This window comes from Pongo abelii, chromosome 17 (assembly GCF_028885655.2).
Source record: "Pongo abelii isolate AG06213 chromosome 17, NHGRI_mPonAbe1-v2.0_pri, whole genome shotgun sequence".
NCBI lineage: Eukaryota > Metazoa > Chordata > Mammalia > Primates > Hominidae > Pongo > Pongo abelii.
The window spans coordinates 47,070,223-47,076,844 of record NC_072002.2 but is presented as its reverse complement, the minus strand read 5'-3'; the positions used below and the strand labels follow the sequence as shown (position 1 = coordinate 47,076,844).

Genomic DNA, 6,622 nt, shown 5'->3' with positions numbered 1-6,622 from the left:
GACATGAGTGAAACACCAATGTCCCCAGAGGGAAAAGGGTGGTGGTTTTTAAAACTACAGGTAAACAACATATATAGACATACAATATCTAGAGAGCAAAGCCAAAAATAGTGGTACTTTCATTAAAGTGACCAGTTGCCTCTTGAGTAGCATCATGAATCCTTACAATCCTAAGAAAAGTAGATGTATTCTTTTCATCATCCAATATTTGTTGAGCACTAGGCATAATCTGTAGATAAGAAAAAAAAGGAAAACTAGGAAGAGAATTCTCTAGCTACATCTGTCTACTTTTTATTTAACAAATGTTCACAAAGCATTCGCTATGTGTCTGGTACTGTTTTAAGGACTTAAAAATATTTACAAAAATTTAAACACCATAAGATCCGTTGAGATAGGTTCTATAATTATCCCATTCTCAAATGAAGAAAGCAGGCACAGGGAGGTTACTTGCCCAAGGTCACACCAATAGAAAGTGGCAGAACAAGGATTCAATTTCAGGGAATCTGCCCCCAGAATTCATGCACAGAATTGCAGCTCTGTGCTACCTTTGTTGAGTACTTTAATTACTATTAAAGCAACTACTCTCTTCAAAGTTTTGGAGAGCTTTGCTGGGTGATTGTGGCTATAGGTAAAAAATCTGGAGGAAGCACTTACTAAGGTCCCATCAAACTCTTAGCTATGTACTGTGAGCAATAATTTCACAATAGAATAAAGATTTTATTAATTTTAAGACAGTAGATCAGTATAATCCAGAGATTGACTAATACCAGTTTAGTCAAATACCTGACAGTCTCTGATTGTTAAATTCTTCCCTTGTTCTCTCTGCTCTTTCTCTGATACATTTGAAAATTCACCTTTAATAGTCCATCAATATATTTATTGAATAACTACAATGGGCAAGGCACAAAGCTATGTACTATGGGAGATTTTTACCAGACAGAGAGCTTTTTCTCCCCTGGATGCTTATAATCTAGTTAAGATGGTAACAGATTTCCCTGAATAAGCAATTAACAAAGCAGTAAATAATAAATGTTGAAAGAGTGTTACAGACAATAAGTACTCTGAGGAAGTTAGAGACGTGCTTCTTTCTGCTTCAGTAATTCCTTATACATAACGTTATCAGAGCAATTATCAAGTATAATTATTCACTTGCTGAAGCTAATTTACCAGCTTGTCTCTTCTACTAGAATGTAAGCCTCTTGAGGACAAGAATGCAGTTTTATTCATCATTGTTTCCTTGATGTTTAGCACAGTGTTTGGTGTTCAATAGATACTTAATATATACTTGATGAATGAATGAATGCATGAATAAATAAATAAATAAATAAATAAATAAATGTTTCCTGGAGGCAGGCATTTCTTTTGTGGCCAGTACAGTAGAATGGTAAATTCCTGGAGTCAGGCTGTGTTGGTTTGAACCTAAGCACTACTTTTGAAAACTTGTGTGATTCTGAAAAATTTACCTGATTTCTCTGCATTTCATTTTGCTCATTAGTAAAATGATAAAAATTGTACCTTTCTTCAGCAGCTAATTTGGCATGGAACAAATCACCCCAAAAGCTAATGACTTGAAACAGCAGCCATTGATGTAGCTCAGCATTCTGTGGATCAGTCATTTGGAGCATGTTGGTTCTCCTGTCTCAGCTGGGCTCATTCATGCATCTGAGTTCAGCTATTGGGCAATCTGGGGAATGTTTTGTCCATGTGATGTGTCATCTTCTACCAGGCTAGCCTGGGCTTCATCACATGGCGTCTGCCAGGGCTCTAAGAGGGAGAGTTGAAACACACAAGGCCTCTTGAAGCTTAGACTCAGAATTGGCACAAGGTCGCTTCTGGCACATTCCATTGGTCAAAGCAAGTTACAAGGCCAGCTCACATTCAAGGACTGGGTAAGTCGATTCCACTCTTGATGAGAGGAGCAGCAAAGCCATATTATAATGTGGTGTGTATACCAGGAAGGGTGGAGACATGGAGCTATTTTTGCAATCTGCCATACTCTTTCATAGGATTAGCAAGAGGATTAAGAAAACATCTGAAGGATTTAGAACAGTGTCCACCATGCAGTAATAAACTCAATAAGTAGTAGCCATTATTATTCTGTTAGAAGTTGCCAGGAAAAGTTTTATAGTGGAAAGAAATCTGAGTTTACTCTTGAGAGGTAAGTGGAATTTCTATTTGTAGAGAATGAAGGCCTCTCAAAAGGACACAGCCTAACAATAGGTGCTGCGGTTTAACAGTGGAGCACATCCAGAACAGGCTGCCCAGAGGAGCTAGAGCTAAATACTGGGAACCCAGAATGCGAGCCACAGAGTTGGGCTTGACAGCAGAGCAATAGCAAACCATTGGCTTTTGCCTAAATGTTAGCCAATAGCACCATTTCTTATTGTTATTTCAGATTTTGTGTTCTTTAATAAGCTTCTCAGTGCTGATGGTTCTGTGATATCTTTGACCCATCTACTCAAGATTTAAAAAAAAAAAAAAAAAAAAAAACTAGAAATCTTGAGTTGTGCCTGGGTTTTGCCACTCCCTAACTTTGAAGGAGCTATGTGATCCCTCTTTACTCAATTTTGTTCCATGTGTAAAATGGAATAATTTCTTCCTTTATACATCCATTCCACAATGATTGTAATCTTAAAGGTCAGATCACATTGAAGTAGTGTTTACTATCCAAAAGACACAGGGGAGACCAGGCTCTGATGTTTATGCAATTTTGGCGATAACTCATAAATCCTAAGCAGAAAAGTCAAGAATAAGGAAAATAAAGTTTCAGTGTGGCTGCCCCTATATGCTAAGCAGCAAAACATTTCTAGAACTGCTCTAAAGATAATCTTCAGTTCCTCCAGTCCAGTGAGATGATCGTGAGCAACTGGAGCCACTGATAGGCCTGGATCTCTGCCACCCTGAAGGCTGACCAGACCACTAGAAACTAATGGCAGCTCTAGTAGACTGCTCAGTGGCCATAGTTTCAGAATCTTTCCATTGTACATGGTTTAAATGCAAATTCACTAAGGAATAATTTTGATAATTCTATCGAAGTATGAAGATGGCTTGCATTAGATGACTACACAATCATATTTAATTTTTTTTAAAAAAGGACAATTCTGGCTCCTCTTATGCCACGTGAAATCCATCCTGCTGAGTGCTCCTGACTAGTCACGTCCTTCCTGCCATTTTAAAAACAATAGTGGCAGAGATGCAAGCTGCTGATAGTGCTCAGCAGGACAGATCAAACACACAGATGCAATTTCTGTATGTTGAACACTGAAGTGGGATAAAATTCAAATACTTACAGTCGCTTAGTAGCTAGCATCTGATTGCTGCAAATTGAATCTTTCATAATGAGATTTATTGTAAATAGTGTCATCTCATTTGTGAGTTCTGCAATAATTTCAGTCAAAGCCAGTATAAGATACTGGAGGCGTGAGATTTACATGACATATATGCTAGTTTATGCACAGATTATGCAGGGACCTTTTATCAATATTCTTTTTTAATTGCTTATAAAATAACCAGAATTGTATTTTTTTCTGAAATTTAAACATTATCAGATAATTTAGAATGCAGAAGAAAATGTTTTTATCCACTTCAACAGCCATTTTAGAATTGCCAGCTCCCAATCCCACTCTCTTCCCCTTCCACCCTAGTTGTTAAATAAGCATTAAAATTATAGGTAGCTAAAATTTTTGAAATGTGGCTTTTATATTGTTTGGAAGCAATAAAAAGAGCCTGGTAATCATAATTAGTGGTCAATATATCCTATCCATAAAAAAATAGAAATTTGAAACTAAGTTATTTTGAGGCCTACAAACATACTTTAATTCTTTCATGATAAAACAGGAAGGTGGCCATAATTTAAGTGATCAATACTATTATTGCCTTTGGGCTTAGTTCCAAATACTGCATGAGAAGTTCATAAAAGATCAACATCAAAAGCATAATATAAAAATTGCACTTTACATGTATGAGAGTTTTGTAACACTCCACATACTTGATAGCTTTAATTGCTAGTGACACAGAACTCCAAAAATGTTCTGTCTTAGAGTCATATGATCTTCCTGTTCAACACCCAAATAAGGGAAATTTAAACAAAAATCAAAACAATAATAGGGCCAGGAGAATTGGATAATCTGTTCTCTTTCTTTCCTCTGCCCTAAACAACAACAACAGCAAAATTCTTTTCTATGATTTAATCATGTATTGGGGCATTTCCATTATAAACATAAATATGAGAATGCAGCATCTCAACAGGATCTGAATAAAGAAGTCTTACTCTCAGATAATCTAGGACCTTGACAAAAAAAGTGGGGGGGCTCTTATGAGGGTTAAATGCTTCAGTTTGATCCTTCTTAATTCATTTAAGTGTGACTATTCCATGTGCATGTTAATGTTATCATTGTAAATGGGGAATCCCTATTTCTGAACCTCAGAATTTTTAATTTTCCTACCTTTCCTAAGCAGGTGACTTTCTATCTCTCACAAATCAAAGAGGATGATGGGGGGTCTGAATAGATGTCTTGCAATGGTGCCCTGATACGTATTTTAATAAGTTTGCTAATCAGAGCACATATAAATTAGAATGAATCATAGTCATATAGTTAATAGCAAACAAAGCTCAATTTAGTTCATGTCCAGCTTTCTTTGTGTTCATTTTACTCAAGGGCATACATTCCTTTTTCTGCTTCTTTTTTTTCTTTCTTTCTTTCTTGGACACCTCCAACCCCCATTGACAACCGAAATGCAGGGCTATAAATGTAAGGGTGCAATACATCATGAGATAAGTCTGGAGAACATGTCCTCTACCAAAATGCACATGAATCTCTGGTACAGCTAAAATTCCAGAAACATGCTGGGGTTCCTTTTGCATGCTAAGCAGGGTCAAAAATGTGAGCACTATGTGGTTGCCCTTATATATCAGATGAGCTCTAAAGTTGAAAGGTTACATTTGTGAAATTGGGGCTGGGTTTCCTAGCACTTGATTCTAGCTCCTGCAAATCAAAGACTCCTAATTGAAATACAAATCCAACAATATGATAATCTTTCAGTAAAAAAAAAAGAAAAAAAATGTGACTTCTGCACCCTTATCTGTTGAAGAGCTGACAGAGAAGTTCAGAGGCAGTTGTTTAACCAGACAAAATGATAGAGAAAATATGTTTTCAAATAAGATCATAAACCTTGAATAGTGCTTTATGGGAAGCAAATGTAAAGCAAAGGGCTGTCCTCTATTCTGTCTACCAGCTCTACTCCCCCCACCCCGGTGTGTATCCTCAGCCACTCACCTTTTAGGGAAGGGCTAGTGTCTTCCAGTACAGACCCAAACCCCAAATGCCAGAACAGAATAAAGTGGTATCTTAGCATACTTTGAGATCAGACTGTTTCTGCATTTCATAGTGCTGGGGGTGGGGGGAGCTGTGGGGGGAAGGGAAAAGCAGCATACCAATGTAGTGAAATCTGGAAACAACAGCATATATACAGACACAAAAAAAGTTTGCATATTGCACAGAGCGCTTGAAGATCATAAATCTATGCATGAGAAAGATGTAGTGGAAATTTTGGGGGGGATTAGAGTTTATTTTTGTCATCTCTGTGAGACAGCTACTCATTCATCCAGATCACAGCTAAGAAAAAAGCTGGTCACAGAAATTAGCAGTTTCAGCTCAGCAGCGAAGTCGCCAGCCTGTGAAGGCAGAGAGAAATTGACTAATTAGCAATGCGCACTAAAACTTGACGGTTCTTTATAGAGAGAGAGAAGAGAGAGGGAGAGAGAGGGAGAGGGAGGGAGGGGGGGCTCGCTTTTTCCCCTTCTTTCTTCCAAAGATGTTTGAAATCGCAGTCATTTACGCTCGACAATTTTTACAATAGCCTTGAGCCATAATTTTGCGAGTCTCTCCAGCATCCATCCCCCTGTATGGTCTCTCTCTACTGGCCAAGCACGACCGTTTCTCTCCCCAACCGTGGATTTCCTATTACTCTCGTTACGACTCACTGAGCCCCAGGCCCAAGGATAATGATGTGTTGTTTCTTGGTAGCATAATTTGTCACACGTACATTTTTTCTTCTTCTTCTCTTGCAGAAAGCTCTGCTCCCTCTCTCTCTCCCTCTCTCTCCCTCTCTCTTTCTCTCTTTTCTCCCTCTCCTACATTTTCTTGCTGTTGCTAATTCATGGTGATCAAATGATGTACGACAAAATAAATTGTAAAGAGTGACTGCCTGGAGTTGGGAACCAGAAGGTGTTTTCCCCCTCCCAAGGAGAGAGCAAACCTTTAAAAAGGAAGGACAATTGATTTTTGGGGGGAGCTTAAGTGAGCCTTGACTTTGCAGCTGGTTGAGAGCAGGTAAGTTTCTGGCCTTGTGTCTGCCTTGTGTGTATTTTGTTCTGTCTTTTGGGTTGTTAGAGGGGGAAGGGCCGGGAAGGGAGTCTTTCAGAGGGGTTGTGGGGGTAGTTGTATGGCAAACGCTCATAAAGAAAAAACTCCTATTGCGAGAAATAAGCAGATGAGGAGGAAAGGCAAGGGAGGAGAACAAGAAAGAAGGGGAATAGGAAAAGATGGGGGGGGGGAGACAACGAAGCGGAGAGAGCTAGAGAGAGGTATGACCGGGTCCTCTTAAAGGGAGGGAGACTCTG

At 38.7% G+C, this 6,622-nt stretch overlaps 1 protein-coding gene across 2 annotated transcripts in view; it reads left to right on the top strand.

The window, feature by feature from the left end:
- Window positions 1-5,841: 5,841 nt before the first annotated feature.
- Window positions 5,842-6,622, top strand: part of KLHL14 (kelch like family member 14) — a 103,722-nt gene continuing 102,941 nt past the window's right edge. The window contains exon 1 of one of the 2 annotated variants that reach the window (XM_024235967.3): window positions 5,842-6,332. The gene's annotated coding sequence lies outside the window, so the exon portion shown is untranslated. Of the gene's footprint in view, window positions 6,587-6,622 lie in introns of both variants that reach the window. The other variant, XM_054537774.2, reaches the window with a different exon arrangement.